We start from the raw sequence: 12,666 nt of genomic DNA, 5'->3' as shown, positions 1-12,666 counted from the left end.
TGTGTAAGGGGGCAGGAGCGGTCCTGTTCTCCGGAAGTCCAGGATGAGTTATTTAGTCTTACTGCTATTCAGTGCCAGGTTGTTTGCTGCACTCCACTCACCAAGTTTCAGGACCTCATCTCTGTAGGCCGTCTTGTCTCCCCGTTATCATTCCCACCACCATTGTGTCTTCAGCAAATTTCACTATGATGATCCTTGGGGGGAGCCGGTGCTGATGGTATGGACGGAAGAGAAGTGACAACCCAGTTTCACCTGCTGGGGTCAGTTGATCAGAAAGTCTTTGATCCAGTAGCAGGTTAATGGTGGGAGCCCCAGATTGACTAACTTGGGGATCAAAAATCCGGAATTATTGTATTAAAGGCAGAGCTGTAGTCAATGAAGAGCATCCTGACATAGCTCCCCCGTTTCTCCAGGTGACTCAGCGCTGAATGGAGAGCGATGGCTATTGCATCCTCTGTAGATCTGTTAGTCCGGTATGCAAACTGATGCGGGTCTACAGTAGGGGAGAGACAGGCTCTGATGTGTTGGAATATACATGGTCCAGAGTGTTCACCCCTCTTGTTGGGCATTTCATATGTTGGCAGAATTGTGGTAGAACAGTTTTGAGATTTGCCTTGTTAAAGTCCACCACAAAGATGTGAATGCCATTTGGATAGGCACGCTGATGGTTATTAAAGGCATTCAGCAGCAGATTAAGAGCTATTTTTGTGTTAGCATCCGGTGGAATGTAGACTGCAGTAATGATAACTACAGTTAGCTCCCTGGGCAGGTAAAATGGTCTGCATCTCACCAACATGAACTCTAAGTCAGAAGAACAGTGTCTGACCAGTACAGTGCTACTATTGCACAAACCTTCGTGCACGTAGATGCAGAGCCCCCTGCCTCTGTCCTTTTGCTGTTCCTGTCCCATGTGTGTAGCTTACAGCCTGCTAGCTGCACTGAAGCATCCGGGATCTGAGCATGTAGCCATGACTCTGTAATGATAATCACGCAACAGTCTCGAACAAGGCAATTTACAGCTAGTTGTAATTCTAAATCGTCCATTTTGTGTATCATGGATCTGGCATTTGAGAGGTAGGGGCTTGGTAGCGGTTGTTTGAGTGGCTGTTTCCTTAGCTTATTCAGGCATCCAGCCCTGCAGCCCTGTTTTTGCCAGACCCAATAACAATCCACGGAGACCCCGCTGGTCTCGCTATCTCGTCTGGAATGTTGTGAGTGCGATGAAAATTGCTACAGATGTCATTTCCTGTTGAAAACCGATGTTCAATAAATCCCCACGGTTGTAATGTTTGAAGAATTCGTAGACTACGTACAACATACTGAGACAACACACAAAAACGCATAAAATAGTACACAAGTAAGGAGAGCCGTGAGCTGCTGCATCTGTGCGCGCCGCCGCCGGAAGCTAGACTTTTACATTGTGTCAGACCTGGTTTCTCCTCTGTAATAAATGAGTGTAAACACAGGTCTGAGAGAAACACTGTAAATCTACAGGACTTTACACTGGCTCTGTGTAGGGCACTGTTTTATCAGGGGAATATTAATCTAACGTCTCACTTTAACTCTTCTCAGGGTCAGTGTGTCTCCTCTTTCTTCCTCTTAGTTTATTTCAGGGTTGTGGTGGTAACAGAGTGAACAGAGAAACCCAGAGTGTGAGCTTGTGTTTTACTTTAATCTTGTGTGTGTTTAACAGACTGGAGACGTGATGGAGGATCAGATCCAATCAGAAATGAACCTGAGGGATTGACTCCAGCTCCTACAAGTGAGTTAGTTTTGTAGATCTGGAGATCTGAACCACACCTTTTCAGCTTCTACCAACACGTACCACAGTAACACACCAGAGGGAGTGTTACACTGTGAGAGACGAGTACTGTCACTCGTAGAGTAACTCTCAGCCAATCACATTACAGAGAAATAACATGTAAAATACCACACAGTGACTTTACTCTCAGACACTTTATTTTTCAGACAACGGAGACGGGAACAATGTCTTTAACGGAGTCAGTAACAAAGTCAGTAACGGAGACAGTAACCCCACTGTAAACGGTCCTGAGGGAGTCCTGCTGCTGCCCCCTGGTGAAGGTAAAGTGTGTGTCCTACATTTGAGAAAAGGTCAGTGACACTCTGAAGTGCAGTTTGTGGGTTTGTTTGTTCCAGTGGTGGTTTAATCAGGAAGAAAACTCTAGTCTCTGAGACACTCTTCTATCAGGACAATGCTGTAACATTGGGGACAGTCTTTAGGGAGCAGTGAGGCCCTGGACAAGTTTATGACCAACTTCAGAAACGTTTAGACCCAGAGTTCTGTGTTTTTACCCAATTCCTGCAGTTCCTCATTGATCTGGAAATCAGTGTGTGTTTGTTCTGCTGTTTTCCAGGTGATGGAGACGTTAAAGGAGCAGGAGGTGACACTGATGAGGGCTCTGACTCCTGACCTACCCTCTGATGAAGACTGTTACTCTAAACGTGTCAGTACTGTGTTATATTTACATTTACGTTTATGCATTTGGCAGACGCTTTTATTCAAAGCGACTTACAAAAGAGGATCTAACATTCAAACTACAGCACAATTTATACAAAATACCTTACATTGCGTGCAATATGCCAGGAAGTAATAAGTGCATTAAAGAAAGTCTTTTAGTGCAAAAGATCCTCTCGGAAGAGCTGGGTCTTCAAGGATTTCTTGAATGCGGAGAGGGTTTCTGTTGCTCTGATGGTGCTTGGAAGCTCGTTCCACCAGCATGGTACCAGAGATGAGAATAGCCTCGACTGACCTGTACGGGGGGTTGGTCGTGTTAGTTGGCGCTCCTTTGAGGAACATAGAGGGCGTGCGCTAACATATGGTTTTACGAGTCTATTGAGGAAGATGGGAGCAGAGCCAGTGAATACTCTGAAGGCCATCATTAGTGATTTAAATTTGAAGCGAGCAGCTAAGGGTAGCCAATGCAGCTCAACTAATAGGGCTGTGACATGTGCTCTTTTAGGCTGGTTGAAGACCACTATATGTGGTAGTGTGTTTTGCTGAATGTTTAGTGTGAAGTGTCTTGAGCTGAGAGGACCCTCCAGACTCAGGGGTCTTTACACAGTCACTGCTCTCAGGAGATCTCCATTTCACTGAAGCACTTTTACTTTGTGAATGAGGAACCCTCAGCTTTGTCAGTCACTGTTGGGCAGACCCTGTGTTTATTGTGTTACTCCGCCCCCTAGTGGAAGAACAGAGAGCTGTTTCCTGTGTGTAACTATCTTCACAATTACCGTCTGTGTTTCTCTCCTTTTATTGAGCTTAGAAATGAAAACATGTTCAATATAATTAGGGGTTTTCACCAGATTTTACAACAAACTCTTTAATGTCAAAGAAAAACTGATCTCTATAAATATAATTTCTACAAATATATGATGTAAACTAAGTGACTATTTGAATATCCACCCCCTACTAGTCAGTGATTAGTAGATGACCCTGAGGCTGAAATCTGAGTTTGTGTGTGGACAGGTCTCAGTCAGACTCACATCTGGACACTGCAGTTTTACTCTATTCCTCTTTACAGAAGTGCTCCGGCTCTGTCAGTCTGTCTCTGTGTGTCTCCCTCACTCGTCTCCTTCTCACACGCTCTCTCAGTATGTGAGGACGGTCTGATCTAGTCTGATTTACACACAGGCCGTGTTCCGGATTTAAGGAGGTCCATTATTGAGATCCACTCTCTCACTCAGACTTTTCTCAGAGTGGTGTGTCCTGCTGTCTTCATGGTGTAATTGTGGTCAGGAACACTGATTACCCAGGGACTGGACCCCCCCAGATTCAGGGGTCTTTACACTACAGTCCCCTGAGACACAGTCACTGCTCTCAGGAGATCTCCATTTCACTGAGTCTGAGACTAGCACCGACCGCCTGGAGCTCTGCTGAGTGAGGCCTCGCACATTAAAGGAGGAGAAGATTTACTCAGTCACTTACTTTACATTTTACATTTTTAATTCATTCACATCTTGGGTTTAGTCCTGTGTGAGTGGTTCTGTTGTTCACCTTGGTCCTGGAGGAGCGTTTTATTTCACTGTATACTGTACATACTGTTTATAGATGAAACTACAGTAAAATGCACTTCACACTCGTTTATAGAATCTGATTTTTAAACTGTTTTAAAAATGAAACTGAATTTATTTTCTAAAGTACTACATTATATTGATAATAATTCCATTTATAAAATCAATAAAGGGGAAATATCATAGAAATTACACTGCTTATAGATTAGAGAGGTCACAAGCCCAGTGTTATTTTATATTTATTTTGTATGTTGTGAAATATATGGAGTATATAATAATGAAGTGTATAATAATAAAGTGTATATAAATGAGGAACAAAGATATTTTTGCTGCAAATTCAGAGCCTTTTATATATTTAACTGTTCATAACGTGATGTTCAAAATGCTGTATTGTGTCTGAACAATGTGCTGAGTTTATTTTTATTTTTCTGTGAGTTATTTCTAAATGTTTAATCTTTATTTCTTTAGTTTAAACACTGCTGCTGCTGCCGTTGTTGTTGTTGTTGTTGTGGCGGTGGTGGTGGATTCTCTCAGGCGACTCTTAAAGACATCACACACAGTTGTTCATTTCCAGTGGTTTGTGTTGGTGCTGTGGAGTCTTTAATTTATCCCTGTTTTTACTCTGTGTCTGTAAGTGTTTGACGTCCTTCTGTACTTTATTTCACATCGTCAGACTCTGGTGCTGCTCTCTAAACCCATGCTTTGTTTCTTCTGTTGAGATCAGAGCCAGGGTTTTATGGATTAGGGCGTGGAGGACACAAGCACTGTGTTACTTTTTTAAATATATAGAAAAGTGTATAATAATAAAGTGTAGAATAATAAAGTGTATATAACGGAGGAACAAGTTATTTTTTTCTGTAAATTCAGAGCCTTTTTGTATTTAACTGTTCATAACGTAATGTTCAAAATGCTGTAATTTTTTCAAAACAGTGTGATATACTTTATTGTAAAACTTTATTTAACTGTGTCCCAAGTCGTAGAAATCACATTTTAAATGTGTGGGGGTTTTTTTTCTTTTTTTTTACAAATTACCATCAGTTTTTTCAGTAAAATCTTGGGAATCTTTTCTTGAACATTGTTTAAAATAAAGCTTCATGAAAATTAGAGCCTCACAGATTCCTGCTTTTATCACATTTTACACAGTGTCACTTGTTTCTGTAAATGGAGTCTGTGCATCATTTCTACACTAATGCAGTTGAAGGGGGGAGAGTGAGTGGTGTTTTATACAGCGTCCAAACCACGCTCTTCTCTGACTGTGGGGTCAGTGTGAACGCTCAGTGAGCCTCTGTCTTCACTGTAGGTCACTGTAAGTTCACTGTAGTGTTATATTAGTATAATACAGTGTAGTGTACAGTGTACTGGTGTAGTACTGTTAACACTGGGAGGTCATTTACTCTGTGTTGAGTCCGGTGTGGGTCAGAACACCACTTCAGACCAGAGTTAGATCAGGAGTTTACTGAGGGTCACAGACATGAGGGAGGGAAAAATATCACACAGATACTAGTGTGTACCACACGGAGGAAATGAACCTCCAAACCAGAGCGATACACAAATAACCAGGAGATAAACACACACTCCACAACCGAGTGAAAAAGAAAGTACACACAGTGGAGGCGCATGCGCAGTGAAACCGAGACCGATCATAAACGGACTAAGAGAGTTTCCCTCGCTCTACATTAACATCGCTGAACTAATATCAGTGTTCAGGCTTCTGTTATTTCTGAACATATATATGTCCAATAGAGTAGCACTGTGTTTATACTGTGGGTTTACTGCCATTCACATTTTAAAATGTCTCAGATCCCTCTCCTGATCTAAAGAAACTAAAGATCTGATCTGTAAAACATGCGCAGACAGCTGCTCTGTGAAATGAGCTGAAGACCTGTGCAGCGCTTCACGAGCCGCACTCACAGCTTTTCAGCCCAGGATCGGGGCAGCACACAGAAGACTACTGCGTTCAAAGGGACTCAGACTGAAGCTGACGTGGATTCATGGTAAGATGTGGAATGGAATATGGATCGTTCACTGTTCAGTGTAAACTGTGGACTGGAATATGGATCATTCATGGTTCAGTATACAATGTGGACTGGAATATGGATCGTTCACAGCGCAGTGTAAACTGTGGACTGTGGATCTCATGTTTACGATGCCCCAGTGTCAGTAAAGGGGTAAAAAAAAGTGTGTATGTCCGGTATGCTAGGCTTTCTTTCTTTCTTTTCAGAGAAATGAATAGACCTCCAAACATTGAAAAACACTAACTGAGATGAAGATACTGCTCATTTCCTGATCCATAGGTGGGTAATATTTACATAATTTTGCTTTTTCTAATTACTTGATGTAGTACTGATGCCAAATTCAGGAGTTAACAGAGCGAAAGTGCTACAAAACCAAACAGCTCGAGTTACAAATGAGTTTCTATGGTGATACAAACAGTGAAAAAAATTTACAGACAACTTACTTCAGCCATGATTCTCTTCCCAAACATACAGTTCCACCTTAAAAGGCTCTGAAGCTTCTGAAATTAAACAAACCAGAGAGAACTGCATTTCACCACAATAGTATATGTTCCCTTTAAGGACTGGTGGAATGTAAGGAACAAAAAGATCTTTTTGGACTGGTTTGGAGATCACACGTTCCCTGACATTACCTCATGTGATAAGCTCAGTCTGTTAGACAAACATGGTTAACTTTTACGACAGTGCACCAGGAACTCTGATAATGTTTATGAAAGTGATGTGTTAATGACCGTTCCTCCTGTTCTCAGATCCTGTTTTAACTAATGATCAATCCATGTGTAAGGTTGCAAAATGTGGTATACAGATGTGAGCCTTTCACAGACCATTAGATCAGTCTGGGATCACCCTGAGATGAAGTCTGAGACAATCAGACTTCATCCTGGAACCAAAACACTCAATGAACAGTATTATATCCAGACTGGTCTCCTCTCTTCACTTTGAAACCAGCAGAAGACAAGTTTACAACAGTTGGTGTTTTTTCCCAGGTTTTTGATGGCTCCTGGTGGCTCTTCATGACGGTTTTGACTGCTCACCAAGAAGACAACTGAAGTTGTGCAGATCATCCCAGAAGTAGAATCAGCTCCCTAAATTCAAGTGAGGTGGTGATTCTCCCTCTGACGACAACAAACTACATGCAAACGGTGAGCCTACCTAAAACTTAAGGGGAGAAAGAGCTGTTAAATTAATAGAAATCCTTCCCAGAACACTGGAAGCTGTTACAGTTACAGAGGTGAACCAACTCCACATTAATGCCTGAGTGGGATATTTTAAAATCTTCTGTAGGTGTAATGGGACTATACCTTGTGCACTTGGGCACAGTCACGCTAGAAAAGAAAAAGGCCTTCCCCAAAAGCATGTAATTGTGGAAAACATCTTGGTACAGTGATGCATTAAGATTTTGCTTAACTGGAACTAAGGGGATTAGACCAGCCCTGGAAAAACACCCTGATAGCATTATCCCTATTTCACCAAACCTTGTAAGAATGCATTCAGGTAGGTAATTTTCTCCTGACATTAGCCAAACCTAGACTTGTGCATCAGACGACCAGATAGAGACGAGGGATCTGTCGTTCCACAGAACATGTTTCCACTGCTCCAGAGTCCCAATGGCAGGAGCTTCACACCACTCCAGCCGATGGTTGACATTATGCTTGGTGATGTAAAAAAGTTTGCATACAGCTGCTCAGTCATGGAAACCTATGCCCTGAGTCATCCAGCGTACCATTTTGTGCTGATGTAAATGCGAGAGGGGGTTTGTAATTATCCAGTTACTGAGTCAGTAGAGCGTTGGCGATTTTTACAACACTGTAACTTTACGTTGCCTGCCACTTTGTAGCAGAGTTGATGGGGTACTTTAATGCTTTCATTTTTTAATAATACCAGTCAAAGCTGATCAAGGAATATCAGGGAGGGAAGACATATCAAGAAATGACTTGTTTCAGCAGGGACATCTGATTAAAACAACATACTTGAAATTAATGAGCTATTAGAACAACCCATTTGATCTTAAAGTTTGGAGGAAAAAGGCATTTTGCAGGACTAGGTGTATGACTTTACTACCTAGGAGGACATGGCAACAACATAGTGCCTTATTCCATAAAATATCATACAGGTACACAATCTTTTTAGACATGTCCAAAGTTCATATTTCACTGGATCTGAATGTTTTTCTATTGTGGTTTTTAAAAAAAAATTTTTTGGACACTGTTAACATACTGCTTCTACTGTATGTAGTACAGTTTTAAATTACACATTTACCAAATTGTTAATGCAAAACATTTGCAACAATAAGAAAACAATAACAATATTACTAAGATTAATAACATTAATACTGTTTTTTATTATTATCACATCTCTCTGATTTGAAGTGCAGATTGAAGCAGTTTTTCAAGATCCCTCTTTTGCCTAGTTTCTATTTCACTGGGTTTCCTCATTTTGGAGCTGTATATTTTATAACCATGATTCCTAGAATCAGTTCTTAACATTCTTCCCAGTACTATCCATGTCTAAATGAAGAAGTTCTACTAGGTTAAAGCTCCAATTTTCAGGACTGGGCAGAATGACGGAGGCGGAGGCACACCCTATAACACAGTAGACTTTATTTAAAAAAAAAGATAACAAAACAGAGACAGACTTGGATAAGAAACTTAGGTAAAGAAAGACCTAGATAGAGAGACTTTAGATAGAGAAACAGATTAAACCTAGACAGAGGGAACTAAAAAGACAGAGAGAGCTAAAGAGACTAACCTTGACAAAGAGAGCTAAACAGAGAAACCTAAACTAGAGAGACAGACACAGACCTAAACTAGGAGACATATATACAGATCTAGACTGGGATAAGACACAAACAGATTTGAGGCAAGAGAAATACAAATAGACAAACCAAACGGGCGCACACACAGCACAAGGAAGAAGCAGACAGACCAGACTGACGTACAAAGGCAGACAAATCAAAGCAAGCAACAGACAAGGCAAACAAACGCTCAAAAGTGGAATGTCCAACCAACAGGAACAGACACAAAGGGACTTATGGGGACTATGGGGACACAAAGGGACACACAAGGACACCTGAGACCATTAACGAGGAGGCAGGATTACAAATGAGACACAGATAGGGACACTGACGAATGAGCGGAGCTAAGGCGGGACTAGGGCGGAGACGGGAACAATAACAAACAGAACCATGTGCAAGAGCACATGGCCGGGAAAACAGACATGACAAGACCAGGGTGTGACACCAATTAAACTCAATAAAACACAAGAAAAATGCTGGGTCACACTGACTGTATAGAGTTGCAGTCACACACACAAGAACACCAGCAGTAGAAAAAACCCACAGAATCATCACTTATTCAGCTAGAGATTGTATTGGTAACAAGATTTGTGGCAGATGTAAATTTATTGAAAATAATTACTTGATGATGGATTTTTCTGCAGAAATAATGTGTTTCAGTGAAGGGTTTGCTAATTGTTTCAGGGTGAGATTAATATAAATAATCAAAGGAGGATTTTCTCTGAAAATCCTTTCCTGTTTTTCTTTATTGGAGTAAAATTTCTGTTGATTCCTGAATGAATATCAGTTTGTTATCTTTCTGTGATGAAGTCCAGGATTGCATCTGAAAACCCTAAAAGTTACTGCATTTTCCTACCGATCCTCCTCCTGTCATCTGTGACCCAGAAGCTGATTTTGTGACGCTATCTTGACACCTATCTAAATACCAGAAGAGATGAAAGAAGCCCCTTAATATCCCCACCAAAGTTGCTTCCAGCAAAGGATACACGAGAACACACTGCCCAGGAATTCTTTTAAAGATTGTGGAGTGACAAATGTAACTCATAATCACAAATATGCAGCAGGTACAAACAGATAAGCAAATATAAGCAGGTGATTAAATATCCACAGCACAATTAAATGGTTGGAACTACTGTATAAGTGCTGGCTTTGTGCAGCAACTTTGATTGGCTCTGGAGTATTAGGGCTGTATGGAAAGCAAGGGTTGTGATTGGCTCAGTTCAACAGTATCAACACTATATTTGAAAGGGATCTGCTCTGTCCCATTTCCCCATTTACCACTCATTCTCTTCATTTGTCCTCCTCCTTTACTCTCCTCAATTCCTCTGCCTCCTTCCAGGGTAGGAGAGGAGCAATAGAAAGGGAGTGGGAGGAGAGGAGGAGTACACACACAGAAAAAAAGGTACAATGTTGGTCACTACAGGTACAAACTGTGTAAATGTACCTTTAAAGGTACAACGTGTTTAAAAGTCCAGTTTTGTTCCTCAAAGAGAGTTGGTAATCTTTCATTATAGAACTGTGTCATATAAAAAACATAATAAAAGTCCTGGAGATGAAACGGGGCGTTTGAAATCAGCACAATTTTAAAATCTACAATTATAATAAAATAAGGTACAATTATGTTCCATAAATAAAGGTAATGAATGTGTTCCCTTCAGGGTACCACCACAGTGACAACATTACTGACAGTGTAGCAAGTGTTTTTCAAAGCACCCCAGATATTCTTTAGCTTTCTCTCACTCTTATCCATGTTGTCTTTTCCTGGCAGCTGCTGATTTTTCTAAAAAATAAAGGCTTTTTTCTTTGCAGATAACATGGGTGCAGGCACTACCTGTAAATGGGGGATCCTAGCACCTGATTATCATGTAAGTTTATGACTATGACACCTTTGGCTTTAAGCCAAGGATTTTAAAGTCTGCCACAGGTCTGTCCACCAAGTAAAAAGGCAAACAAAGACATGAATTTCCCAACAATCAGCACTAGTTTATTTATAATATGTGCAAATAAATAAAAAAAATTGATTAAGGAGAATTGAAATTTCATCAAAACCTTAAGAGGACAATCAATAGATTTGAATCCAAAACTTGCAGTTTTTCTCAGTTGCTTTGGAGCATTTCTCAGCTCAGAACTGAATATCTCAAAGCTACTTGTTTTGTTCAGCACATGCTTAGGTGTATCATGCAGATGATTTTGTACAGCTGTCTGCTCTTTTTTACATTATCAGTTCCTTTTATCATGTTGATCATAATGTATTAGATTGGTCTTCTGTTGAACAGTTCAACCTCCAAAATATCCAGAAACAAGTCCATTGCATAAGTCAGTACATTCAGACATGTTGATACAGTTAAAGGGGAGTGTTTGAAGCTTTAGATCAACCAATGATTAACCAGTTCTCTAAAATAGCTCAGAGGTGCATCTCATGATCTTTCAGTTGCCAAGCACTTAGAAAGCACATAACACAGTGCCACAAAAGACAGTGGAAGAACAAGGAACTAACCAGGGTCAACAGCCTGAAATAAGTAAGGACCAGCCACATACTCAGATGACCCTGCTGACTGCTATGGATGCAGCATGTGAGAACATCATAGCTGATGCCTGTAGAGGCTGGATAATACATTCAAAAATGTTCTTTCCATTCTGCATTGTGATGGAAAGTATCTGATGTGATGTCAATGAAAATCTGTGGCCAGACAGACAGGAGCGTCTGGAGGCCTAGAAAGACTCCAGTGTAATTCCCCAAGCAGCTCTACATGTACATCTCTGCCTAAAGGGGGTTTCCCGTCTTCATATTTCTGATTTGTCTGAGTTTTTATCATTTGTGCTAAACAGTCTTGTCTTTCTTTTCTGAATCATGATGACACTGTCTGTCACTGACCTACAATACAAACAGCAAAGAGCGTGAATATGAACCTTTTCCAGTCTCTTTCAATCAATTTCTCACCTAGAGTAATGTCTAACATTTGCCATAACGTAGGCTTTATATATACCTCACAGTAAAAGTGCAGCCTAGTGCATTTTCACTGTCATCAAAACACCCAGACACTGTAAAACTTTTCATGTTAGTTAAACTTAGAAACTCATGTTCACCTGCTGCCTTAAAATGTGAGTAAATTCAACTTGATGGCAAACTCGAAATGTTATGTTTTATTAGTTGTTTAACTAATGATCATTAGTTGTTGCAACTTGATAGTGAGTTAAAACTTACTATTTTACAATATCAGTTTCAGAGAACTCACTAAATCTTGTTAAATAAACATTATTCCTCTTCATTTAGATTTACATTTTCAAGTTAATTTAACTTTAATTATATTCATAAAAATTGTCATTTTTGAAGTTAATATTTCCCATTAACACCTATCTTAATGACAAGTTTCCCAATCTATTTAAAATGCACACTGAGTTCACTTTTGTTTTAACATAAATCATTTATTTGAATGAGAACAATGTTACATTGTCTTGTTAAAAAACAGCATGCTCATCCTTTTGGAAATGCACCAAAACATCAACAATCTGTGCTTCAAGGTAATGCAAAATAAGGTTATCAAAACATCCAGGTTTCGCCAATATTTTACATAAACGTGAAATGGGTGACGGTGTGTATCTACTTTTAAAAATAATGTAAAATTAATACAATTATATATCTCCATTTGGATGATTTTTTAATTTACTACATAATTTTGGTTATGTTGCTGCTTAAACCTGTGCAACAAAACTTCTAATATGTACAAATAAGTTTCTGTAGTAATTCAAACAGACACTTAATATTGAATAAAACTTACACAAGTTAAACTTCTGCCATGTACAAACAACAGTTGTTTTTGTCTA

General features: G+C 40.0%; 1 protein-coding gene and 1 long non-coding RNA gene across 2 annotated transcripts in view; both read left to right on the top strand.

Moving 5' to 3' along the window:
* The first annotated feature begins 757 nt into the window (after positions 1-757).
* LOC136694770 (uncharacterized) lies at positions 758-5,105 on the top strand. The gene is made up of 3 exons (XR_010802238.1): positions 758-1,762; positions 1,969-2,082; positions 2,376-5,105. It is a non-coding gene; the product is annotated as an uncharacterized lncRNA (long non-coding RNA).
* A 1,949-nt stretch (positions 5,106-7,054) lies between these two features.
* Positions 7,055-12,666, top strand: part of LOC136695641 (uncharacterized) — a 30,438-nt gene continuing 24,826 nt past the window's right edge. The window contains exon 1 of the mRNA XM_066669848.1: positions 7,055-7,189. The gene's annotated coding sequence lies outside the window, so the exon portion shown is untranslated. The remainder of the gene's footprint in view (positions 7,190-12,666) is intronic.

The sequence above is a fragment of the Hoplias malabaricus genome, chromosome 4, assembly GCF_029633855.1.
Source record: "Hoplias malabaricus isolate fHopMal1 chromosome 4, fHopMal1.hap1, whole genome shotgun sequence".
Classification (NCBI taxonomy): Eukaryota; Metazoa; Chordata; class Actinopteri; order Characiformes; family Erythrinidae; genus Hoplias; species Hoplias malabaricus.
The sequence above is the reverse complement of the archived record's forward strand: the minus strand, read 5'-3'. Positions and strand labels throughout refer to the sequence as shown.